Source organism: Bos mutus, chromosome 20 (genome assembly GCF_027580195.1).
Source record: "Bos mutus isolate GX-2022 chromosome 20, NWIPB_WYAK_1.1, whole genome shotgun sequence".
NCBI lineage: Eukaryota > Metazoa > Chordata > Mammalia > Artiodactyla > Bovidae > Bos > Bos mutus.
In genome coordinates this window covers 58,227,977-58,255,367 of record NC_091636.1, presented here as the reverse complement: position 1 = coordinate 58,255,367, position 27,391 = coordinate 58,227,977, and the positions used below count along the sequence as shown (strand labels likewise).

Sequence of the window (27,391 nt, the reverse complement as noted above, 5' to 3'; positions counted from 1 at the left end):
AGATTTGCTATGCTAATATTATGAGCCTTTTATTATTGGCATTTGTAGTACTTCCCTCAGTTTGTTCCCTTCCTAATTTTATGATTTTCTTTTGATACCAGAAATATGAAGTTATTATGCAGCCAATCCTTCATTTCATGGAGTTTCTCTCCATACTTCTGGACTTCGTCATTCTTACTCATCCTTAGCTAAGGCAATTTTGTTTAGCTTATAGTTTCATTTGCACATTTAACTTTCTACTCCTCCTGGAACTTACATTGTGAGGTATGGCTTGAAATTAATTTTCTCATAATAATTTACTTCTTCAAATTAGTTTGAATAAAGCACCTATTGCTTATTTATTTGTGATGTTTTCTTATCAGCCATTAGTTCTCAGGCACCCTTCTGTCACCTACGGTTTGCTTTATCTGTCGTTTCAATTTGCTTACCCTGTTTTTCTTCATAGCATGTTCATTCAGTTCAGTTCAGTCACTCAGTCGTGTCCGACTCTTTGCGACCCCATGAACCACAGCACGCCAGGCCTCCCTGTCCATCACCAACTCCCGGAGTTCACCCAACCCATGTCCATTGAGTCAGCGATGCCATCCAACCATCTCATCCTCTGTCGTCCCCTTCTCCTCCTGCCCTCAATCTTTCCCAGCATCAGGGTCTTTTCCAATGAGTCAGCTCTTCTTATCAGGTGGCCAGACGTTATTTGGCTATTTACTTGTCATCTGTCTTCCTATCTACCTTCTCCATTGGATGTAAGCTCCAGGGCACAGAGAACTTAGGTTCATACCACATTCCCAGTCCTAAACATAACAGGGGATCACATGATAGGTGAGTGATGAGGGTTTGAAGGCATGAAGTGAAATATACACAAATAGTATAAACATTTCCCACGACGGACGCTGAAGAAATGAAATTACTGAGCTGGAGATTCCTGGGAGGAGCCTATTCAGAGGTACCAGACAAGGAAACTCCTTCAAAGAGGTGACATTTGAGCTGAGAGTTGAAGAACAAGAATGAACCCGCTGTAGGAAGAGCTGGAGGAAGACCTGGACCTGCAGGAGGGCAGCCAATGAGAGTAGAGGGGATATAAGGTGAATTCGGAAGAGTAGGTAGTGCTAAAGTCATCGCAGGTCACAGTAAAGAACATGGGGCTTTGATCCAAGAGCAGCGGGAAGCCGTCAAAGGGTCCGAGCCCAGGTGGGAATGACCATCCTCCTGGCTGCAGGCACGGACGTGGCCTGGAGAGGGTCAGACAGAGCAGGAAGTGAGGAGTCCACTGGTGATCCAGAGAAGAGAAGGTGATGGCTTGGAAGAGGGTGTATGGGGAGACAGAGAGAAGTTGATGGACTAGAGAGCTTTTTTGTGTATTTTTTCTTAATTTAATTTTTATTAGAGTATACTTGCCTTACAATGTTGTGTTAGTTTCTGTTGTACAGCAAAGCAAAATCAGTTATACGTACACATATCCCCTTTTTTTGGATTTCCTTCCCATTTAGGCAACACAGAGCATTGAGTAGGGTTCCCTGTACTATGACAGTAGGTTTTCATTAGTTATCAATAGTGAGTATATGTATCGATAGTGTATATATGTCAATCCCAATCTCCCAATTCATCCCCCTACTGCCCTGGCTTGAAAGCTTTTGGGAGGTAAAATAAATGAAACTAATGATGGACTACATGGTGGGTGTGAGGAAAAGGGAGAACTGTTTAGTTTTTTTGGCTTGAGTCACTGCTCAAATGGTGTTACTACTTACTGAGTGAGGGCACTTCGGGAGAGAAGGTTGGGGAGGAAAACCAAGGTTTCCATTGGGCAGTCCCCTACTGGGTGTGAGACACTGGTAGGATTCCAAACACAGAAATCAGGTAAGACATTTGGCTATGTGAGCCTGGAGTACAGGGGAAAGTCTGGGCTGTGGACATCTGGAGACCGTCAGCATATAGATAGTATTTAAAGGCAAGAAACTAAATGAGATCATCTGGCCAGGGTACAGATGGAAAGGAGTCTAAGATTCAACCTCGTATCTTTCTAGAAATACATGTAAACAAACCTTCCCTGTTACCTTGGGTCAGCATCCATCAGTTAGCTAGCAGCGTCCTGGCTGGTCACTTGTGAACACGGTTGCATCTTTAGCCAAGACTGGGAAGAATGGCGGCTTAGGCTGGGAAAGAGCAAGTGCTGCAGTCTTGAAATTCAGCTAAGGAGGTGTCTGAGATGTCTTTGGAAAGAATTAGACTTGGAGTCACAATTCTGTCCCTAGAGAGTTGTAAGTACAGTGGTTCACTTTCTGTTCAAATCAAGTGTCTAAGGACTCACAAGTTTTCCAGAGTAAAGACACTTTAGGGCCACATCTACCAGGACTCCAACCACTATAACTATAAGCTGCCCTTCAACCCAGCTTGGTTCTGGGCCCAGATGGCTGGCACACAGCCCTCATCACACTTCAGATCAGCATTCTCTGTGCTGCGGATCCTCGGCAGTGTGCAACATCTGACTTCAAAACTTATCTGGCTCCAGAAGGCTTTCTTCAGGTCCTACCTGCCTTCTTATCTCCCAGTATCTGCCAGGTTCATGGTGTTCTAGGGTTTAAATTTTTTCCTCCCGAAAGTCAGCAAAATGACAGGATATTAAAAAGTGGGGGAAAAAAAAGAAAAAGAAAAAAACAAAATAAAACAAAACAGAACAGAAAACCCTAAGAAAACCCACAACCTCTAGGGAAATGGCTAACAAATCCCACGTGACCTTTCTGGTATGAACTGTCTTAGATTGTTAAACCCTAAAAGAGATCCTAACATTTTAAACTTGGGCTCTAGAGACCAGAAACATCTTGACACTGCACACTGAGTGTCTTCAAACTAAGAGTCACTGCCTCACCCCAATCCTGCCCATCATTTCACACCAATGTGAACAGCAGGTGTTCCTCGCTAGCTGGGTGCTGGGTAGAGCTCTGTTCCCCCTACCCCCACCCCGGGAACAGGTCCAAGAGGTGACACCCTGTCCCTAAGAGTAGGCCTGGAGGCCACCACGGCTGATCTCCTGTCCGGGAATCTGAGGCTCTTCCTGTCATTCCCCTTCTGTCTATTCTGAACTCTGCTAAACTTGTTGCCCTCTCATCTCACCCATCTCCTCCCTCGGCTCCTCCTTTCTGTCCTGCCTTATTTTACCCTCCATGTCATGGTTATCACTTTAACTACACCATTGTCAATACCTACAATTCACTGTCTGCAAATCTCTGACCTTGGAGTCATCGAATTATTTACCCACTCCACCCTCATCTAGAAGGCTCTGAGAGTGGCTGGAATAAAACATGTGACAAATAGGCTGCTGCCAGGACTCACTGGTCTCCATCCTCAACCGGGCTGTTCACTGCTCAGTTATCCTTCCATCCTTCCCATCTGTGCTCTCTGAATTTCTCAGCTGCCTTGTTCCCTCTTCAGTGGCAGATAACCTCACTTCCACTTCATCTGCAATAGGGAATCCATCAGGTCGGAACTAAATTTCTCCGGTTGCTTCTCTCTGTAAAACAATGCTCAACAAAGCACGTTTCCCAAACCCTTCTCCACCTCCTCTTGGTGTTACAGTGGAAAGGCCTGTCTGACCAGGGCTAGCTTCCTGGGTTTTCACATTTCTCTTTTTTTCACACTGCCTTTATTAAAAAAAAAAAATCTTTATTGGAATATAGTGGCTTTACAATGTTATGCTATTTTCTGCTGTACAGCAAAGTGAATCAGATATATATATATATCTTTCTTTTTTGGATTTCCTTCCCATTTAGGCCACCAACGGAGCATCGAGTAGAGTTCCCTGTCTGTAGAACAGCTTCTCATTAGTTAACTATTTTATACATAGTAGTGTATATATATGTTAATCCCAATCTCCCAATTCATCCCATCCTCCCCATTCCCCCTAGGGGTCCATACCGCATATAATACGCCTATCTCTTTCTGACTGACTTCACTCTGTATGACAGAATCTAGGTCCATCCACGTCTCTGTAAATGCAGGTCTCTGCATTTCTGTTTCTTGGACCTGGGTAGGAGCCACTATCTTCCTCTCCCGCTTGTCTGATCTTTGCTATTTGTCTGACTCTTTCCTTGGAGAAGGGAATGATTACGCACTCCAGTATTCTTGCCTGGAGAATCCCATGGACAGAGGAGCCTGGCCGGCTACAGTCCACCAGGTTGCAAACTGTCAGACATGACTGAGCGACTAACACTTTTCACCTTTCCACAGGCCCTCTCCTATCCTCAAACATGCTTAAGTGTCTTCCCTCTGAAAAATAAAGCTTCTCTTGACTCCTCTCTTTCTCTCAGTATGGCCTTCTTTCTCACCTTCCTTTCACAGATGACTTCTATGATGTGCCACCTGTGCTTCTTATTTCCACTTTTTCCAAACAATGTATTCCTCAGCCTGTTACAATAGCTGCCTCAGAGGTGCCGGAACCCAGAACTACAGCTCTAACAGGCTTTGGGCACACCACACGAGTCAGCACAGAACGCTGCGTTGAATGCAGCCACTGGGTTCCGGTTCCGGTTCCCCCTCCCCCACAGAGGCTCTTCCCGCCGAACTAAATGCGCACTTCCGGTTCTGGTTTTCTTGTTTCCGACCTCTCAGCCGATCTGCCCTCTGGGCTACTCAAACACTTTTTCCTCCCTGTCTTCGATGACAAAAGATTCTAGGTTCTCCTCCTAGCTCTTCTGCTCCAGTTCTTTCTCCTGGATGGATGCCTCTTCTTTGTCTCTTAAATACTGGTGTTCCCAGGGTTCCGCTCGCCTCCTGGCGCTCTCCACTCTGACTCAGCAATCTCCGCCCCTCACCCCTACCCTTCACCGCAACTTCAATCGCTCCCTGTCCGCTCAAGAGTCTCCGGGCCATCTCTCCAGATTTTCCAGGCTTCTCTTAAGTTTCAGATCCACTCACCTCCATCTGAACGCCCCTTGGTTCCTCACACTCCACGTTTCGAAAACTTCACCATCTACTGGGCTACCTGGGTTCCCACAGTCTTGGCCTTCCTCTTGGGTTTCCTTCGAATGAATGCATCCAAGGTTTAAGCCCAGAAGCCTGAGGATCCCCCTGGATGCCTTTCAGCCGTCACACTCACTGATGGCTTGGTTCTATCCATACTCCTCCCTTAGTCACTCTTGAATCTGCCTAGTTCTCTCCAGCCCCACCACCGTGCCTTGTGTCAAGTCACTGGTGGTCTTCTCCTTTCCAAGCTCTTCTTCCCTCCACATGATGGTCAGATTACACAATCCAAATTCCTACAAGGGCATCGAGGTGCTTCAAGGCTGCATCCTGTTCACAGACCGTGGGCTCCATAAAAGTTGCCATCAGGGTCTGGGGCAGTGTCCGGCTCATGCATAGATGACATCTATAAAATCTATAAATAATAATCTATAATAATATAAATATAAATTGTATATATAATATATAAATAACCTATAAATAAATATTTGTGCACCGAGTGACCTCTCATAAAGGCCACTCGTGACCTGACCTTGCTTGTCTGTCTGATCTCAACTCTCTATGCTTGCCTGGCACTGTGTTTTATGAGTGTGTGCTCAGTTGCTTCAGTCATGTCCGACTCTTTGAGACCCTTTGGAGAGTAGTCCGCCAGGCTCCTCTGTCCATGGGATTCTCCAGACAAGAAGACTGGACTGAGTTGTCATTTCCTCCTCCAGGGGAATCTTCCTGACTCAGGGATCGAAGTTGGTTCTTCTGCGTTGCAGGTGATTCTTTACTGCTGAGCCACTGGGGAAGTACACCTGGACTATTAGTGGTTTTCTGAATATGCCATGTTCTCTTTCAGCTAAAGGTCTTTGCTCAAGTTCTTTTCTCTATACAGGATCACCTTTACCTTTGCCTGATCTCACTTGCCTAGTAAACTCATAATCAGTTCAGGAGTCACATTTTGGAAGGTGCCCCCCACACCCCCCAACCTGCCATGCTCCCTGGTACCCTGACCCAGGTCCCAGTTCTGGGCTCACTGCGCTGCACTGTGGTTGCCTGGTTACTCAACTGCTCGTCTCACCAGACTACTACTGCTGACCAGCCTTCCTGTGTCTACCCAGCACAATGCATGCCACATAACCAAAATTCAGTCTGTGAACCAAAAAAATGTGTTAACTAACATCCAGCTGATGTATCTTGTCCTTCATAAAATCCTCTGACAGCAGGTTTGGTTTTTCCGGGTAAATAAACCTATTTTTGGTAGAACTGATGTATTTGAAATATGCAAAGATATGGCAGTGGCACCATATACCTTCCTGTAGCTCTGATATTTTCTCACGAGATAGACAAGCATTGCCCCTGCTATTTCTACCCTGTCACAGGGGCACCCAATAAATCCTGGATAAGGTGACTCCTTAACAGTAGACACGTGGACATAAATAGGATTTAGCACTGGGCCACATGATTAGACTCAAGTGTAAAGCTTAACCAAAGATTTTTTCCGGCTCCTTTTCCCCCCATGTCCTTTGGATGTCAAGCTGTCCCCCTGTGAAGTCAAGTCCTATAACAGAAGTCAGCTGCCATGAAAAGAAAATCAGAAGTTTAAATTCAAAGGAGAATCTTCTCAGAGAAGCTGAGAGAACCCTGCGAAGAGCTAAGTGTGCCCTGACAGGTAAGCAGGGTGATAATCTCAAAATTCAGAAGGATGGGTGCTTGTAAGGGTAAGCAGGCTTGGGGAGAGAGGGCCACCAGTTCAGCAGTGCCAAGGACAGCTGGATGCCAATCTTGTAATTGACATTTATGGTCACACGCTAAGAAAATGATCATGTTGCTCATATAGAAATGGCTCTTCAAATTTTTCCACAACAAGGTGCTGAGTTGACACAAATTTATCTGCAAAAAAGAAACAGACTCACAGATGTAGAGAACAGATTTGTGGTTGCCAAGGTGAGGGGAGGAGGGGCAGGAGGGATGGACTGTGAGTTTAGGGTTGGGCCAACACTTGTGACCCCATGGACTATAGCCTACCAGGCTCCCCTGTCCATGGAATTTTCCAGGTAAGAGTACTGGAGTGGGTTGCTATTTCCTTCTCCAGGGGATCTTCCCAACCCAGGGATTGAACCCTGGTCTCCCACATTGCAGGCAGACGCTTTACCATCTGAGCTGCCTGGGAAGCCCGAGTTTGGGGTTAGCAGATGCAAACTCTGACATATAGAATGGATAAACAACAAGGTCCTACTCTATAGTACAGGGAACTATATTCAATATCCTGTGATAAATCATAGAGGAAAGAATATAAAAAAGAAGGTGTATATAGGTAAAACTGAATCACTTGGCTGTACAGCGGGAATTAACACAACATTGTAAACCACTATACTTCAAAAAAAAAAAAAAAACCTGTCAGAAAAAGGTGTTGGTTTGGAAACTGGTTTTGTTCCCTAAAATAACAGACTATTACATAAAATGCTGCAAGTCCCTTTACTTTACTTCTAGTAAGATGAATACTTTCTTTACTTGCTTCACCCTGGATTAGAAAAACCAGTGGGACAAGGGATGGGTAATGTTCTATCTGGCTAGATTGTCATTTAATCTCTTTGATAAAAGACTATTCCTCTGTCTATAGCTTCAACCATCCCATTACACGTTCTGTGACATGGACATGGAGCAACTCAGTATTACTGTGGCAAAAGAAATATCATTAAAATTTTTTTCTCAAACTTAAGGTCCTCAGAAAATTTGCATTTGTGGGAAATGGAAAATTCAGAAGTACGTGTGTAGCAGAGCTACCTATGGGAACAGCGTCTTCCAGTGACATGGATAATCAGCACCTTGGATTTCAATCCTCTCAAAGAGTCTGGGTTCCTATAATTTTCCACTCTTATTGTTCTGTTTGTCTGTATTTTAAACAGTGGTTTGGGTTAAATTAGATCATTTATCTTCCCGGTAGTTTTCCAGCCATGTTTTATTTTCTCAAGGATCTATAACTCCCTAAAGGAGACAGCCTCACTCTGTCTATGGAGCTCTGGCCAAGAGCTTGACACCCACACACAAGGTTGTGGTTTAAAGGGAGTGGTGCTAAAATGAAACCTGGTCGCTTTGGTCATCAGAGTCTTTGCTCCGGGCAGCACCATCCGTACTTAGTGCTTCCTGAAGACTGGGAGACAACACAGGGCATGTCCAAAATATAACACTGCTTTTCTCTGTCATTTCTCACACCTGGAGAGGAGTTTCTATAAAGATCAAATTACCAAACAGGTACCAAATTTGGCAAACTCAATTTTCAACTGTTGGTTTCTTCAGTACTTCAGGGAAAAGAAAAAGCATTTTACTTTTGATCTTTTACTCCAGAAAGATGTTAGTTCACTCAAGGATAAATTTTAGTGTCACAGGACCCTCCTCAAATCCTCTTGATCTTTCATTTGAGCACGAAGCTTAGGGCTTCACTGGTGGCTCAGATGGCAAAGAATCTGCCTGCAATGCAGGAGACCCAGGTTCGATTCCTGGGTCAGGGAGATACCCTGAAGAAGGGAATGGCAACCCACTCCAATATTCTTGCCTGGAGAATTCCACGGACAGAGGAGCCTGGTGGGCTACAGTTCATGGGGTCACAAAGAGTTGGACACGACTGAGTGACTAACACTATTTATCTAAACTTAACTTTAATTCAAGATGGTGGGAGACTTGACAAGGAAGAAATATTACTATGAAAATTCTAGCACACTTTAAAAAACCAACACTTCCCATGCTATTTAAGAGTCCTTATGTATTCCTCACCTTGATCGCACACCTTTACTATTAAAATTCCATATTTCCTACTAGTTTTTAATACTTATAAAGTTATATGGTCCCCAAATAATGCTAATTCTTGGTTAATATGTCAAGATTATATCCATCCCACTTTAAAACCAAGTTTAAAATGCTTTTATATTCAAAAGACAGAATAACAACTAACACAACAACAGCTCCATAAACAGTAGCCTGGAATAGACTGACCCTGGGATCTGGGGAGCCTTCTTACTAACCTTCCATGCTTTCTTTCTGCCTATAAACCAGGTGGCACAGTGGTAAAGAATCTGCCTGCCAGTGCAGAAGACACAGGAAATGTGGGTTCGATCCCTCGGGTGGGGGATGATCCCCTATAGAAGGAAATAGAAACCCACTCCAGTATTCTCACCTGGAAAGTTCCACAGATGGAGGAGCCTGGCAGGCTACAGCCTACGGTATCACAAAGAGTCAGGCACAACTGAGCACATACTTATGTATTCTGCTTACTTAATACTGTCTTCATGATTAGGAATAGATATTTTTTCTTGATTCCTCTAGCATCTTAAATTTGGCTGTAGACCTCTGAGCAAGCAGCTCTGAAGCTCCATTCCTTTTCCTGACTCAACTGCAACATTCTGAAATGTCATCAATGCGCTTGTATTGACATTTACAAATGTATTTATTCTAAGAGAAGAAAAAGCTTATGCTGATTTGCCTGTGGAGCTTATGAAATCCAATGACCACCATAGTAACGATGATGGAAATGTCTTGGAAGCTAACATCTCCTGGATCTTGTGCTGTGATGGACACTGTTCTAAGAGCTTCACTTCTCCTGTCCACTCCGTCAGGGATATATTATTATTTCCCAGCTTACTGGCGAGAACACTGGTACATGGAGAGACTAAACCACTTTGTCTAGGAGGCACAGAGCTGGGAGAAGAAGCCAGAACATCTTGACCTCTGGGCTTAAGATCTTAACCATCATTCTGTTATCCTGAACCAAGCCCTCCTTTCACTTTGAAATAGACTTCACAGTCAGGGCCAAATGCTTTCTTTAAACAGAGAGGATTAGCTGAGCAGTACACAAAGAACTTTGGGATGAAGACTGATTTTATGGAAAATTCCAAAGACGTGGACGCAGGATTATTTTTTAAACTGTGATGTGTTGCAAGCACTACGAGGATAAAAGTGGAAGATGGAAGGAGTGATGCTGAAGTCATCATACATCTGAGTCGTGCGAAGAAAATGAGGCTAAGAGAAATCAGGTCACTAAGGCTCTGGCATGAGCACCACACAACAAAGAGTATGGATGAAACCCGGGAACGCAGACCACATGGGCGTCTCCCTGAGCTTATGTACCAGTTCCATCACTAGGGTGGTAGAAACGCTAAGAGGCTCTCCAGCCTTCGAGAGACACCTTTCCAGAAAGTCTCTGATCTTCCTTTACACTTGGGATAATGCATCATCCTAGAATCTTTAGCTTGTGCAGAATTCCTACTGGATTCTCAACTGTGGGATTCATTTATTGCTGCTCAGGGTTCAGCTATGACTCACTGCTGGTATTTATGTAACTAGCACACACCAAATTTTGTGAAAGATCTCTAAGGGTCTGGGGCTTTTGAACTGACTGATTTTTGGAGGTGACTGTGAGATTCAAAATTAGTCATTAAACAGGTTGGTCCTTCCAGCCCATGGATGCACACACTGGTGCACGGCTACACAGATTCACACACACACTGAGAAAGGAATCCCAACACAATTCAAGTAGGTGATATACAATGGGATAAAGCTACGCCACTGTTTTCTTTGCTGTGTGAATAAGCTTGTCAGGACCTCCACTGCTATTATTGGTCTAAATTATTGACCTGATTTTGAGATTATAGGTAAAGTATAATCATCTCACTGAGTAAACTGTTGAGAACACAAAACAAGGAAGGGACACAAGTGTCACTGTAGCACAAGCAAACCAGGCAAGAGACAAATGGTGTCAGTAGTTGTAGCAAGGGCTCAAGAACTACATATTCTGAATTTATGTTGTCTTTGGGTTCATATCCTGGACGAGCCCAGTGTTTGGGGGCTTCCCTGGTGACTCAGATGGTAAAGTGTCTGCAGGCAATGTGGGAGACACAGGTTTGATTCCTGGGTCAGGAAGAGCCCCTGGAGAAGGGAATGGCAACCCACTCCAGTATTCTTGCCTGGAAAAATCCCATGGATGGAGGAGCCTGGTAGGCTACAGTCCATGGGGTCGCAAAGAGTCGGACACGGCTGAGTGATTCACTTGCTCTCTTGCTTGCTTTTACAACTATAACCATGTTTTGTGATGAATATTTTTCACCAGAAAAGTGATATGATAAAGGAATAAGCTATAGAATGGTGTGGGTAAAATTGAACTGCTTTGAAAATTTCTAAAGAGAGAATGAATTCATTTTGTACTTGCTATTTCATGTACATAATAATGAGCCAGTAAATGCACATACTGAGCTTCCTTCTGCAAATCCAGATTCACTATAATTCAGGTTTGGGATCTTGGGAATTCAGAGTAGACTGAAGCACTGTCTTTCGTCTACATGAATGAGGGGACGAAAGGACCCAATGAAAGGAGACATGTGGGCCCTGTCCACTTGGCCCTCAGAGCCCCAAGGATGCTGCAGCCACAGAAGTATATTTGCTGAGTGTACAATAATGTATTCCAGAAACGTGACTTATGGATCACATAAAGAATACCAACCTCTTACATAGGCAGTGTGGCAGAATCTTGAATGGGCCTTCACACATTATCTTATATAATGTATATAACAATGCTACAGCAACAGAGCAAGCATGGAAAATTCCTATTTTATAGAAAAGGGGCTCAAAGGGATTCTGTGACTTGCCCAAGTTTCTTGGTTAATACATGGTGTGGCCCAAACCAGAAGCCAGGGAGATCTAGAGTATGGCACTCTTTCCTCCTTCAACACTAGACTGAGGATGGCAGGTGGAGGGGTGGGGCAGGTGGGATAAACATCCCCCCTGCAATGCCCATCCAGATGGTTAAATACTAGAAGCAAATATTCCTAAAAGAAATCATTACTTTTTTCTGATGGCAGTGTAGTTTGAGGAATCTGAGAGCCTTAGGTAGATTAGGCTGGGTGAAGACTCCCTTGAGGTCTTTCCCTTTGAAAGGAGTCTAGGGTGGGCTCCTGGCTGCAAGTGATGCTGGCATAGATGGGAGAGTGTGGCCTTGACCTGTGGCCTGGTCAGCCTTGACCCTGCAGTCTGGCAGAGAAGTTCTGCAGGATGAGTGGCTCAGAAAGCTCCCTGCACAGAAGCTTCCTGTAAGCACCTGAGAAGGGCCTCCGTTAAAGTATTGGGTTGGCCAGAACGTTAGTTTTTGTAACATGTTATGGGCTTCCCAAGTTGTGGTAAAGAACCTGCTGCCCAATGCAGGAGATGTATAGATGTGGGTTTGATCCCCTGGAGGAGAGTATGGCAACCCACTCCAGTATTCTTGCTTGGAGAATCCCATGGACAAGAGTCGCCTCTTGGGTTACAGTCCATGGGGCTGCAAAGAGCTGGACATGACTGAGTGACTTAGCACGCACACACACATGGAAAAACCCAAATGAACTTTTTGACCAACCCAACAGCACAACCCCATTCAAGATCCCAGTGATTCCGAATGTGAAGACCCTGATGTCCCTGCTGCCAGTGGGGCAGGAGCTCAGGCCCCCTCTGGCTCCAGACAGACCTACTGGGCACATCAGGTGCTCCTTCCATGCCTCCAGTGAAGATACAGCGCAAAAGGAAATTTCATACAGGACTGGCTGGAGTGTCAACTCTAATCCTTGGCAAAGGAAGATGTCAAAAGATATTACCATTTAGAGCATACCGTCTCTTTAATTCAGTAATGTCCTGTTAGAATCTACCCAAACAAAATAAAGCCCGAGTACAGGATGCCTCTCAAACAAAGGCGTTCATTAAAGCATTCTTTGCAATGGCAGACAGTTGCCAACAATCTGTCTGTCTGCCAACATGGGAAAGGCTAAGTAATAATGATTATTATTTGCTGCATATATGGTCCATGCACACAGGGACATGCTGACCAGCAATCACAGAGCTTGAGGTGCAACTAAACATATCCAACTGGAAATAAAAGCTCATGCTCATAGTGTGAAGCTGAAGGTTGTACTGTAAGCAATATAGTATATTCTCACTCCACTAAAAATTTTTTTTAAAAAAGATCCTCAAAAATGGGTAAATATATGGGGATAAGCAGAGAGAAAGTTGGAGAGTGACATACACCAAACCCTTAATACTGTTTATTTTTAGGAGAGATGGGATGAAGGGAGGCAGGAAGAGGAAAATAATCAGCTTGACACTCATATCTGTATAGCTTTCCTTGTGACAAAGAACGTATGTTACTTCAATGGTTTAAAATGAAAAATGAATACACAGAAGATAGATGAAAAGCCAGGGAACCACTCCACAGAGCAAAGTTTTTTTTTTTTTTGGTCACACTGTGGCATGCAGGATCTTAGTTCCCTGATCAGGGATTGAACCTGTGACCCCTGCAATGGAAGGGTAGAGTCCTAACCACTGGACCATCAGGGAAGTCCCTTTTGATAAATTATAAGCATGCTTTTGTGAGGACCTGGGATGATGCCTCTTGGAAGGGTTCCCCTTGTTCATCTTGCTTGAAAGACACCCTGATTTCTGACAGCTTAAACATGAGGCTGAATTCTAGAAGCTGTGTGCCGTCCAAAGACAGCTGTAAGTCTCCAAAATCTAGACCTCTGAGTGTGAGAAAAGACAGATCTGCTCTTGTTTAACTGACCCTCCTGCTGCTGCATGTTCAAGCCCTTTGTTACCTACTTCTACCTCCCACCAGGGCTTCCCTGGTGACTCAGACAGTAAAGAATCTGCCTGCAATGCAGGAGACCCGGGTTTGATCCCTGGGTTGGGAAGATCCCCTGGAGAAGGCACTGGCTACCCACTCTAGTATTCTTGCCTGGAGAATCCCACGGACACAGGAGCCTGGTGAGTTATAGTCCATGGATTGCAAAGAGTCAGACATGGCTGAGTGACTGAACAACAACCACCACCACCACCACCACCTTTTTGACTTTAGCACTTAAGTCACGATATACTTATGAACAGGTGACACCACAATTGTAACACAGTCTGGCGACTGCAGAAAGGCACTGAACCCAGGGGCAGGGAAGGTTTCTTGGAGTTCTATGAACTTCACTATCAGTGCTCCCCTTGGGAAGACCCTGACCTCTGAATTTCCCTGCTGTGCTAGCCCTTAATCCTAGCTGAAATGCCAGCATCTGCCATCCCCTGAGATCAGGGTCAAATCTTTCTTCCCACCAGGAACCCCTCTCTAATAAGTTTCAGCCATATGATTGCTCCTGTCATGAGAAATTATTGTCATCATTTATTTATTCATGGAATGATTTCATTCACTCACATATACTAAGTCAGTATGGGCAATCTGCCTGGCACCGTGCTCTTTATTGACCAACAAACATCATACGATGGTCAAACAGACAGTTAATCTTTTATGGCCACCATGTCAGGTCATAAGGGCTTCCCTCATGGCTCAGTTGGTAAAGAATCTGCCTATAATACAGGAGACCCCGGTTCGATTCCTGGGTTGGGAAGATCCACTGGAGAAGGGGTAGGCTACCCACTCCAGTATTCTTGGGCTTCCCTTGTGGCTCAGCTGGTAAAGAATCTGCCTGCAATGTGAGAGACCTGGGTTTTATCCCTGGGTTGGGAAGATCCCCTGGAGAAAGAAAGATCCACTGGAGTGGAAATACCCACTCCAGTATTCTGGTCTGGAGAATTCCATGGACTGTATAGTCCATGGGGTCTCAAAGGGTCAGACACGACTGAGTGACTTTCCCTTTCACCTTGGTACACATTTATAAAATATATAATAAAATACAATATTTATTATTACATTATTTATTAATTATAAAAAGGGAAAGGCTACCCACTCCAGTATTCTGGTCTGGAGAATTCCATGGACTATACAGGACATGACTGAGTGACTTTCACTTTCTTTATGTCATGTACCCTGATCAACAGAAAGCATGGGGCCAGGTAAATAAGCTGTACGCTCTAAGTGTATTTGAATATTTCTTTATATTCCCCACAAACCTTTGAATTAGGGGCTTGAGCCTGGCAGGCTGCAGTCCATGGGGGTTGCAAGAGTTGGACACGAATTTTTTTGCAAACGAACAAAAATGAATCGTTCATCAGTAAAAGTCCTGGGGATTAGGGAGGTTTTGTATGACAAGGAGGGGGCAGGCTCAGGAGAGGAAGATGGAAAAAGCAGTGGGGGAGAGGGAGAGAGAACACAAAGGTGAAGAGAGAAACACACAGAAGGATCATTGATGCAACCAGTGCTAAGATAGAAACACAGCAGCGCACCTCTACAAGCCATACAGACAGGATGATAATTCCAATTGGTCAGAATGAGTGGAAAAGAGCTTTAGAATAAAAGTATATGGAATGAGACCTAAATAGCTGTGCAAAAAGAAATGTACAAAAACTATACTCTTTGGGTATAACTACATGTAAACTCATTTGGCATTACATATAACAGCATTTATAGAAGAATTTAAGAATCATTCCAACCTCAACGTTAGAACTGTTTTACCAAGCCTGAACCTTGAGCTTCCTTATGGCTTAAACACTTGTTTTTGAACCAACTTTAATATCCCCACTATACATTTAGGTCCACTTCAAGTACTTTAAACTCATGTGTCTCAGAGTGCTGATGACCAAGATGCTAAGTTCCTTTGCTAGGAATTCTTGGAAGTGCTCGAGATTTTGGCTTGATAACCTCTGCTTAACACTTGGGAATAAACCAAAGCAAACATTTCTTCCTATTTCACACAGAGTAAAAGGGAATTTCTAAAGGCTATCTGTTAAGTTTCTAAATGGCAAAGTGCAGATTTTTTAAAAATTTATTTATTTTAATTGGAGGCTAATTACTTTACAATATTGTATTGGTTTTGCCATACATCAACATGAATCCGCCATGGGTGTACACGTGCTCCCCATCCTGAACCCCCCCGTCACCTCCCTCCCCACACCCTCCCTCTGGGTCATCCCAGTGCACCAGCCCCAAGCATCCTGTATCCTGCATCGAACGTGGACTGGTGATTCATTTCTTATTTGATATTATACATGTTTCAATACCATTCTCCCAAATCATCCCACCCTTGCCCTCTCCCACAGAGTCCAAAAGACTGTTCTATACATCTGTGTCTCTTTTGCTGTCTCGCATACAGGGTTATTGTTACCATCTTTCTAAATTCCATATATATGGGTTAGTATACTGTATTGGTGTTTTTCTTTCTGGCTTACTTCACTCTGTATAATAGGCTCCAGTTTCATCCACCTCATTAGAACTGATTCAAATGTATTCTTTTTAATGGCTGAGTAATACTCCGTTGTGTATAATAGCCAGGACATGGAAGCAACCTAGATGCCCATCAGCAGACGAATGGATAAGAAAGCTGTGGTACATATACACAATGGAGTATTACTCAGCCATTAAAAAGAATACATTTGGTTTTTTTTTTTAATTGCACATTAAGATAAAACCAATGAGAGCTCTGGACTTTGAGCAGTAAGTAGATTTTCTCATTGTGTAATTTTGACAGTACATTTTAATCTGTTTTAAAGCTTTAAGATTCCTTTCAATTACTCAATACAGAATATGATGTTTCTTTACAAGTAAAATGATTAAAATTTCCCCTTTGGTCCTGCTAAAAGACCATTTCTACAGAATAAAAGCTTTTTCTCTATAGTCACTTACTGCCATGTGAAGATGAAAGCCCACTGAATAGATAAAAAATGACCAAGTATTATATCACCTAATTTCTAACCCTCTCAAACACAGTTCCATATGACTGCACCACATGTGTTCCTGGCTGATGCAAAAAAGTGAAGAATTCAAAGAGAAAAACACTGATCAGGGAAAAACAGGAAGTCCCAACTTTGAAAAACACTGAATCCACCTTCTCGGCAAACCACAAAGAGATTAGACAAACCAAGTATTTGTTGACGTTGGCTGTAAATTTTGGAAGGGACTAGAACCTTAAAATATATCTGGAATGAGACCCAATCCCTTTTTCACTGGTTCTTTTCTTTTGGAAAATGTATTTTAAAGGAACTTCTAAGGAGAAATCTAAACTTACATATTCATCCCTGTAGAGATCTGCATTCTGATATGAAGTTCTGTTTTCAAGAGCTGTCCTAAGTGTATAGGTGCGTGCGCAAGCCATCTTCTCATGAGTTCTCACAGTGTATTTAATTCTTTTGAAAACCCAGCAAAGTAGGGAGTCTTAGCTCTTGTGAGAGATGGAGAGACTGAAACTCATAGGGAAAAAATAATTTTTCCAAGTCAGAAAGCTGTTTGTGGCAGAGCTGGGACTTTGGCCTGGAAATCCAGCTGAGTGAGCCGGGGAGCATGTGGGCCATCGCTGAGATCTGAGTTCCCCCTTGTCCTAGCTGTGTTCTTTTGGGCACAAGACCTTGCCTCTCTAAGATGCACAGTGCTTAGTAAAATGGGAGTGCTTGCCCCAACGGGTCTCCTGTAGGGCAGATTTTAGGGTTAACTGAAATTATGTCCATTAAAGTGCTTAGTACCAAAGGAGGCAAATCACCAACACTTTCTCCCTCCCCCAGACAAAAACTCTGGAGATATGATGCTGTGGACATCTGCCCTGACACAAGCCAGGGCACATCAGGGACTTCCAAGGCTCCCACAGGACCTCAGGATGCCATTGCATTTTATTCTCTCAGTCAGTGCTCAGATGCTCAGTCGTGTCTGACTCTTTGCAACGCATGGACGGTAGCCGGGCAGGCTCCTCTGTTCATGGGGTTCTTCATGCAAGAATATTGGAGTGGGGTGCCATTTCTTCCTCTAGGGGATCTTCCTGAACCAGCGATCAAACCTGTGTCTCTTGTGTCTCCTGCACTGACAGGCGGATTCTTTACCACTAGTGCCAACTGTGAAGCCCTTATTCTATTTATTTCATTATTCTTAATTAATTTTTTTATTTTAAAAATGTTTCATTTTTAAAGCCATTTTTATATTCATTTATTTATTTTTGGCCACACTGTGCAGCATGTTGGATCTTAGTTCCCCAACCAGGGATCAAACAGGTGCCCCCTTCATTGGAAGCACCGAGTCTCAACCCCTGGACAGCAGGGAAGTCTCAGGATGCAATTTTAGTTCAGGGCATACTGAAAATTATTCCTGAAGACCTGGGGCAGGTCTGGAATTAACTTGCTTTTTGGAGTAGCCGCAGTCTGTGGAGAGATTCAGGCTCCGAATTTTGTCCGGATGCACTGGGTTACACCCACACGGCCTGCAGTGTGATCTCAAGGGGGTTGGTGAAGGACTCTATTTCTGGGTGATGACAAGCTCAGTCCTCCAGAAGTGACTGTGATGACTCAAACTGTAAGAAACTTCAGGCTCTCCAACAGTGAGCAGGTGAGGGGCAGCAGGAAGGGAACATTAGTAGGTGCTTTGTGATTCCATAAAAATGCAAAGATAAGATTCAATGCAGTAATTCCCAAAGCACCTTCTCCACCAAGTGCTGCCTAACCAGGCTCCTTCTGCCTTAATAACGCCTTCCCGCCTCTCATTATTTATACACATTTCCTTTGCTTAAAAGATAAGTGGATATGGGTTCTGAATAAATTCAGCTGTGCAGTCACAAGCAGCAGTAGCAAAGCAAAACCAAGAAAATTCCCCATTACTCAAAATACATCTTCATTAATCTGTCAGCTTTAGAAGGAAACAGGCAGTGTGTGTCACGCAGCATGAGTTTCACATGTTCGAAAGCAGCTTTCAGCGACAGCTCATTAAGTCAGACATCTACCCAGGCGTCTACCTCGGGCCCTCCCAGCTCTGCCCGTCACCTGGTAAATCTTGGCCAGGCAGGTGCCGTGTGGACCTGGCCTGTTGGCAATCGCTTGGTTAGGAAGACGGTTCAGCAGCTATCACGTGCCCAGGGCCGTGGAGCATACAAAAGAGACTGGAGACAAGGTCTCTGCCTCTAAGGAAGTTAGAGAACACAGAACCAGTAAAGAGAGATTGGGACTTCCCAGGTGGCGCTAGTAGTAAAGAACCCGCCTGCCAGTGCAGGAGATGGAAGAGATGCGGGTTCGATCCCTGGCTCAGGAAGATCCCCTAGAGGAGGGCATGACAACCCGGCTCTAGTATCCTTGCCTGGGAAATCCTAGGGACAGAGGAGCCTGGCTGGCAACAGTCCAAGGGGTTGCAAAGAGTTGGACATGACTGAAGTGACTTAGCACGCATGCAAAGAGTGATTAAAATGCTAAACGGTGGTAAGATAAGGACTGACAGTGAGACATTTGATCAGCGACAGGCCCATGTGTGCTGGAGAAGACGGGAAGGGTTCTATGGTGGCAAGGAGAAGCAGGGAGGGCTCTGGGTGGGGCTTTGGAGTGATGGAGCAGAGTCTGCTCGGGGCTCACAGAGAAGAGGCTGGGCCTGGGGGATGGAGGGATGAGAGGTCGGGTGAGGTCAGGGATGTGATTGGCAACTGGAAAGACTGAGAGCTTGTTAGCGTAGAGTTTTGAAGGCTGATCTGGTAGGAATGTGTGTAATGGGCTAGCATGAGAAGGAAAGAGCCAGAAAACCACCTCTTATCACAACACGTCAGGGAACAGGTATTCAGTCCAGGACCCAAGGGCCAACATTCATTTTGATGCAACAAGTGAGATCTGCTTCTCACATGCCTTGAACACCCCTCTCTTGGGTCAGTCTCCTGAGGGCGGGACCTTATCCATGTTGTCAATCAACACTGATGAAAGGAAAGAACAGGTCAGGATTGTTAGCTGAGATGCAGCGGGGTGGGGCTGGAGTGGGAACTGCCTGAAACTGGGCACTTGGAGCACACAAGCTGGAAACAACGCCAGGGACTAACCATTCTGCAAGTTATGTAAACCAAAAAATAAAACAATAGCTACAGCAGAGCCTTAAAAAAAAAGAGAGAGAGAGAAAGATGGACATTCTTACGAAGTTATATTTTTGCCTGGAGAATCCCATGGACAGAACACTGGTGGGCTAGTCCCTCAGGTCACAAAGAGTCGGACATGACTTAGCAACTAAATAACAACAATCTTTAGGTAAGGATGTTTGACCAGGCCAGGCAGCCTTGACCTTGACATCTTAGGATCCTGGACTTGAAAAAATGCCCACAGTGGGGTGGGATGGGAGGGAAGCCACGAGGCCTGGGATGGATATATACATATGGCTGATTCATGTTGTTGTACAGCAGAAACTAACAGATCATCATAAAGCAATTATCCTCCAATTAAAAAGAAATGCAACTTTTTCTACTTAGTTCTAGGGGCTCTCCTCACTGAAATTTTTCATTGAGCTTCATCTATATATGAACATAAAAAATTTTTAAGTCAAAAAAAAAAGAAAAGAAAAATGCCCACAGTGATACCATGAGTTGCTGCAGCCTCAACAGATTCTGCACCGTGTGCAGTGACCGCTCACAAGACCTCGTTTATCTCTGGAGCATGCGCAGCCCTGGACCTCATCCTCAGTGGCCCCACCTCTGGCAGCTTTGTTCAGCAGCTCCTGGGAAATTTCTGCAGCCCGGAGGGGTTGTGCCTGTGCAGAAGGCTGGAAGCCTGGTGAATCCCAGAGGGATGGAGGCCAGTGAGACCACCTGCCATCCAGCAGTTTACTGCTGAGGTTAGTTTGCACACTCAGGCTAAGTGGGAAGAGATGCAGAGGTTACTGAGAGGCAGAAAACATCGTCCAAGGACCAGGTGGCCAGGAGCGGGGGATTTACGAGACAGGGGACACAAAGTAAGATGGCAGGAAAGGTGACAGGCTAGAAGGGACCCTGATGCTGCTCAGCTTTACTGCCTCTGCTCTGCACATGAGACTCCCTTATCCCAAGGGAGTCTGCCCTGGACATCTGCAGGGGACACCACGTGGCCCCGGCTGGCTAACCGGCTAGCCGGCTGGGACCCCTTGGTGTCTTCTGGCAGGGCAGCTGGCAAGGTCCTGGCAGGAGCCTTTTCTTGCCCTGTTTGCTCTCTCACGGGGCAGTAAGTCCTCTTCCTCTGCCATCACTGCTTTTCTTTGTTGACTGATGAATGGGGTGACCGCCCACGGGGGGAAAAATGTGTCTAAGTGTTAGAAGCGGTGCTCCTGGAGGATGCATTTGAATCTGCAAAGCTAACGTGTTTACAAAGCAAACGCTTATCTGATGGCAAACTTCTGTTGGGATAAACAGCAATATCGCCAGGGATCTGTTAACCCTGGGGAGAACCAGGTCCCGTGAGATGCAGCTGGAGTCTGTGCAGCTGCCCTGTTCTCTCCAGCAAAGGGCACCACGGTGTCTGTGCCCTGGGAGGACCTCACGGTTTCGAGCAGTGAAGCGCTGTCGGGAAATGCTGGGAACGCCAGCTGTTCTGGGGCAGCAAAACCCATGTGCAAAGGAGGCTTATTTTAGCTACAGTGGAGGCCTGGAAAAAGGTGAATTACTCAAGCTGGAAGTGTAACGTGCAGCTTCCTGAGTGCCCAGCCCCGCCTTGGCATTGACTGCAAAGCCAAGAAAGGCGGACGTGGGGTTGCTGAGAAAACCCTTGACCTGAAGGCAGCTGACGCGGCCCCGGAGCCCTGAGGATGTTCTAACGAAATCTTCCTTTGCTCTCTCTCTCCTTTTTTCATTGTCACCCTAATTACTGAATTAGTTCTCCTTCCACAGAAAATCCTTTTGCTTGCCGTTAGATCAGTTTAAAGATATATCACCCCAGGTTTCCTAATGGCTGCAATTTGTAAAAGCGCTGTGGTTAAAAGCTGACCCTCACAGACAGATCACTTCCTAAGGTGCTGCTGAATTTTTTTTCCCATGGAGATGATAAACCCAACACGCAAATGACAGAGCTGGCTACAAATCATACAGCAAGTGTGCTTTTTAACAGACACAGCCTTAAGATCTGGAACGGACCAGTCTCCTTTTCTTGGAATTGGACTGAGGTTGCACTTAGCACTACCTTGTCCTAAAACTTCGAAGAAACCCATACTGCGTTCGCGTCAGCACCAGGTGAGGCAATGGAAATAGAACTGCTTTTGTGCTTTGGGAGGCATGCTCTTGTGTTTCCCTTTGCTTGGCTGTATGTTTCCAGAGGCAGTGGAACTAGAAGGCACGGAAATCGTGTGTACTCTGCAACTTGGCTGAGGGACCTCAAATGCCCGGATCCAAGTGTGGTCCAAAGCTTATCCACCGCACTTCACCCCTCACATGCTGCTGCAAACAGGAGCTCTTTTCAGAAGTTGGAGTTTTCATGTTCATGCACAGAAACATTTACTATTTTCTCTGCGGCATTTTAATGACAACACACAATTCGGTCACTGGTTTGGGGCCCCTGAAACTCCAATCCTTTGACCACCTGATGTGAAGAACTGACTCCTTGGAAAAGGTGCTGATGCTGGGAAAGATTGAAGGCGGGAGGAGAAAGGGATGACAGACAATGAGATGGTTGGATGGCATCACCGACTTGATAGACATGAGTGTGAGCAAGCTCTGGGAGTTGGTGATGGACAGGGGAGCCTGGCGTGCTGCAGTCCATGGAGTCGCAAAGAGTCGGACACAATTGAGCAACTGAACTGAACTTGGAGCCCCTATCACCAAACATCAAAATCAAGCAAGAAGAGGGTGGAAACAATTGACCTTAAAGGAGAGTAAAATTCAATTGTGATCTACTGAATATTGTTGTTTGCTATTTGAACAGGCATTTTGTTGTTGTTGTTTTGGATTTGAAAAAAAGAAAGATACAGCTTTTCCTTCTAAACTAGAGAATTCTCTTAACAATATTTTGGGGTTCTTAAGCTCACTTTAAGTGAAAGTAAGTGTCAAATCATGTGAAATTGACTTAAGGAGAAAATGAAGAAGGAAAATGCTGGATTCTTGAAGCAAGCCCTCACCCTTTTCAAATGAGAACTCACAAGACATATTGCAAAAGCAGATTGTAGCACAAAATATACAAAGGCAAATATAGTGAGATGAGCCCAGAGACTGTGAGGCTGGTTAATTACTCCTCTTGCAACGTAATAACACCTTATTACTATTTTGTTCCTTGGAGCCTAGTAGAGTTAAAATTATATTGGACACATTTTCCTTTCAGATTGTCAAGTGAATCGCTGCCAAAAAAAAAAAAAAAATTCTTTTTCATGTGATATTTCTTACAAAGAAATTTATATCTGTGCTCTTTGGGTTTCATTTTGATGTGTATATCTTAGAAGGTTTAACAGAATCCCTGGACAAAAAGGTTTCTTTTTTCCAGGCTGTTTCATTTCAGTTCAGTTCAGTATCTCAGTCGTGTCCGACTCTTTGTGACCCCATGGACTGCAGCACACTGGCCTTCCCTGTCCTTCACTATCTTCCAGTGTTTGCTCAATTCTCCGGAAACAAACTCCATTGCTTCCACTCTGTCCCTAACGTTTGACCTGGTGATTACCAACGTCACTCTAGGTTTGGAAACTGACAAGCACACTGGAGATTTCTGAAAGTATGTTCCAGGAACACTGTTTCCTGGATGTTAATGTGCTAAATATAAAAAAGCACAAGGCAGGCAAATAACTTTAGGATACAAAGTTGAAGTTTTTTTTTTTTTTTTAAGAACTTCTCAAAGCCTTTATGTGCCAATCTGTGTTATAAATCTCTAAGGGGACAATGGTTATTAGAGAGTTTCCCAGGTGATTCTGCCTACAGAATCCTGGTTTTGAAGCACGTGTCACACTGCTGACTTTTCTAAATAGGATATGCTCTTGCTAGGTGTGCACGCACAGCTGAGGAAATGAATATTGAGGGTAGGGTATTTTTTTTTGAACAGGAGGATAAAGACGTGTCACCAGTGCTCACTGATGATCAAACAGGGTGACACTGTTAGGAGCTGTAGGCTCCCTTGGATCTGGTTTCTGCTCTGGCTTTAGTGGCTTTGGGGTCTGGAGGAGTCACCCACACACCTGGCATGATTCGGATGGCCTCTGAGGTTTTCTGACTTCCCGTGGCTCAGACGGTAAAGCGTCTGCCTACAATTCGGGAGACCCGGGTTCGATCCCCTAGTCGGAAAGATCACCTGGAGAAGGAAATGGCAACCCACTCCAATATTCTTGCCTGAGAATCCCATGGATGGAGGAGCCTGGTGGGGTACAGTCCACAGGGTCACAAAGCGTTGGACACGACTGAGCGACTTCACTTCACTTCTTAAAGGCTAAAGTTAAAGTTAAGTTGCTCAGTCGTGTCCAACTCTTTGCGACCCCATGGACTGTATCCCACCAGGCTCCTCCATCCATGGGATTCTCCAGGCAAGAATACTGGAGTGGGTTGCCATTTCCTTCTCCAGGGGATCTTCCTGACCCAGGTCTCCCGAATTGCAGGCAGACGCTTTAATCTCTGAGCCACCAGGGAAGCGACTTCACTTCACTTCTTAAGGTTTTCTAATGGTGTGATTCTTGATATATTTGCATGACAGCTGGAGGTTATTAAGGACTCTGAAATTTGGCTTAGCCTCTCTTGCTTTAGGTATTATTCTGAAGTATCTAGTTTCCCTTTTCATGCTGTTCATGGGGTTCTTGAGCCAAGAATAGTCAAATCTATGGTTTTTCCAGTACTCATGTATGGATCGGAGAAGGCAATGGCAACCCACTCCAGTATTCTTGCCTGGAGAATCCCCATGGATGGAGGAGCATGGTAGGCTGAAGTCCATGGGGTTGCTAAGAGTCGGACATGACTGAGCGACTTCACTTTCGTTTTTCACTTTCATGCACTGGAGAAGGAAATGGCAACCCACTCTAGTATTTTTGCCTGGAGAATCCCCGGGACAGAGGAGCCTGTTGGATACCATCTATGGGGTCACACAGAGTCGGACACGACTGACATGACTTAGCAGCAGCAGCAGTAGCATATACGGATGTGAGAGCTGGACCATAAAGAAGGCTGCACACCGAAGAACAGAAGCTTTCAAACTATGGTGTTGGAGAAGAGTCTTGAGAGAGTCCCTTGGACTCCAAGGAGATCCAACCAGTCAATCCTAAAGGAAGTCAGTACTGAATATTCATTGGAAGGACTGATGCTGAAGTTGAAACTCCAATCCTTTGGCCACCTGATGCAAAGAGCCAACTCATTGGAAAAGAGTCCTGATGCTGGGAAAGACTGAGGGCAGGAGGAGAAGGGGGAGACAGAGGATGAGATGATTGGATGGCATCACTGACTCAATGGACACGAATTTGAGCAAACTCCAGGAAATAGTGGAAGACAGAGGAGCCTGGTGTGCTGCAGTCCATGGGGTCACAAAGAGTTGGACGCAACCTAGCAACTAAACAACAACAACAACAACATCTAGTTTGCATGGAAACTGCCTCCCGGTTCTTAATTACCTTGTTAGTATCTATCAGCCTAGTCTAGAAGGTAATTCACATGGACTAGTTGCCATATGTTATCGAGGCTAGATGCACATAGAACTTGGTAGATGGTTTCATCCGACTGCAGAAATATTCACTTTGCCTTCCCAGACGAAGTTAAGACCACACCATCACTGGCTAGCGCATGCTGCTAGCTGTTCTCCCAGGTAAACTGAGCTCGCAATCTAACCAGATGTCAGTCAACAGACAGTTTGGAAAATCTTCAGTTTCAGTGGTCTATGCTCCTAAGTCTTTTGATTAGCAGAGACATTTTGAGAAGATATATATAAAATTAATAGGTAATTTCTGACTCGTTCACAATCTAGGTGGGGAGAAAAGATAAACTTATAAAACTTATACAAGTAGACATACAGTTATATGCAATGTGGGTGCAATTTTGTAACCATAATTTTCAATTGTTCTACACTTCTGCCATCTCAGTGCATCTGGGTCAAAAACACTAAAGGTACAAGCTGCTTAATTCAGTAGTTGTTAAATAAAATAAAACTATTAATCAGTTAAAGAGAATTATTCTCCATGTGCTACCTCTCCCGACTCGCTACCTGCTCCCTGGGGTACCTCCCCCCCCCAAAAAAAAAAAACCAACGAAACTCTAAATATCCCATCATAAAATTTATTTGCGAGAGCAGAAACAGTCTACGTAAGCCGACTGTTTGAACAGGGTTTAAAACAAGGGACTTCAATGTTTTAAAGGCAATGTTCATCTCAATTTTTAATAATTACCATTAGTGATGATCTCAGAGTCCACCAGAGCACTCCCCCTTTGGCAGAGTCTGGGGAGCGTTTGCTATTTGACCACCGGGCACTAGGAACCCTTTTCTCAGGAAGTCAGGGGAGGGACGCTCGCTGTGGCTACGGCAAGAGGTCACCTTCCCGCTAGGAGGGCAGGGATGACTCTGCGAGCATCAGGAGCCAGCAGGGCCAGTTCCTGTGTGTGTTGATCTTGGAGGCCCTTCTAATGGGAATGAGCCGAAGTGGCTCTTCCATCAGATGGGATCCATCCTCCAGATGGTGCTAACCATTCTCTTGTGACCTCGTGTGCATAGTGCAGGAAAGAAATGTGGGAAAGACAGTGAATCCCTGAACTTACACCTGAGGAAGTAACAAAGCAGAGAGAGTGTAAACATGCAGTACCTTTGCACTGCAGCATTATTTTAGATACTAAATCACAACATTGGTCATTGTGAATTCAGAGGATATGGTTCTACCTTAAAAAAAAAAACTTCCACATGATGAAGATGAAAATTTTCTTGCACCTTCTTCCTCACTAGCCCAGTCTTAAACCCACCACCACTGAGTCACAGCTACACGGATGGAATCCCTTCCTACATCATCAATGTCAACACACTGAGTTCATGAGCGCTAAGGGATGAACACTTCTCTGTTGTTTAGGTACCAGTTTCCTTAACCTGTACCAGTTGTGAGAAAGGCAAGCCTATTCAAATATTTTGCATTTTTGTATGTACATCTTTACGTGGACCTTCACTGATTATAAATCTTTATTTAAGTTATAGATCTTTAAAAATCAGACCCCTGATTGGCATGTCCCCTGAGTGCGTGCCAAGTCGCTTCAGTCCTGTCTGACTCCTTGCGACCCTCTAGACTGTAGCCTGCCAGGCTCCTCTGTCCGTGGGATTCTCCAGGCAAGTATACTGGCGTAGGCTGCCATGCCCTCCTCTAGGGGATCTTCCCGACCCAGGGATTGAACCCAGGCCTCCTGCATTGCAGGTGGATTCTTTACCACCTGAGCCACGAAAGAAGCCCAAGAATACTGGAGTGGGTAGCCTATCCCTTCTCTAGGGGATCTTCCTGACCCAGGAATCGAACCCACATCTCCTGCATCTCTGGTACTACAGGCAAATCCTTTACCCCCTGAGTCACCTGGGAAGCCCACTGTGTCCCCTACAGTAAGTCCATATGGGAGCAAAGTGGCACAGGTAAGGGGAGCATTTAAGTGCGTCAGCGAGATGTGTCTCCGTCACAACAGAAAACTGATTCCCCCGCCCCCTCCCACCTTGTTTTCTATTTCTCCTTGAAATCAACTGTTCCTGGGACGAAATGATGCCTTTCTCTAGAGATGCAGGGCAAAAGCCTGTCCTGCAGATGTTCAAGTCTTAACCTTCTGAGTTTCCCAGACTTTTCAGGCTAAGGCCAGGGACCACTTAGATGAGAAGCCTCCAAAGAAAACTCTGGACCCACAGGAAG

The 27,391-nt window shown here is 44.8% G+C and overlaps 1 protein-coding gene and 1 non-coding gene across 2 annotated transcripts in view; both read right to left on the bottom strand.

The window, feature by feature from the left end:
* The window catches only part of ANKH (ANKH inorganic pyrophosphate transport regulator), a 170,360-nt gene that overhangs the window by 77,825 nt on the left and 65,144 nt on the right, over window positions 1-27,391 (bottom strand). The gene's annotated exons all lie outside the window — the stretch shown is intronic.
* Window positions 13,221-13,293, bottom strand: TRNAG-UCC (transfer RNA glycine (anticodon UCC)). The gene has a single exon. It is a non-coding gene; the product is annotated as a tRNA-Gly (tRNA).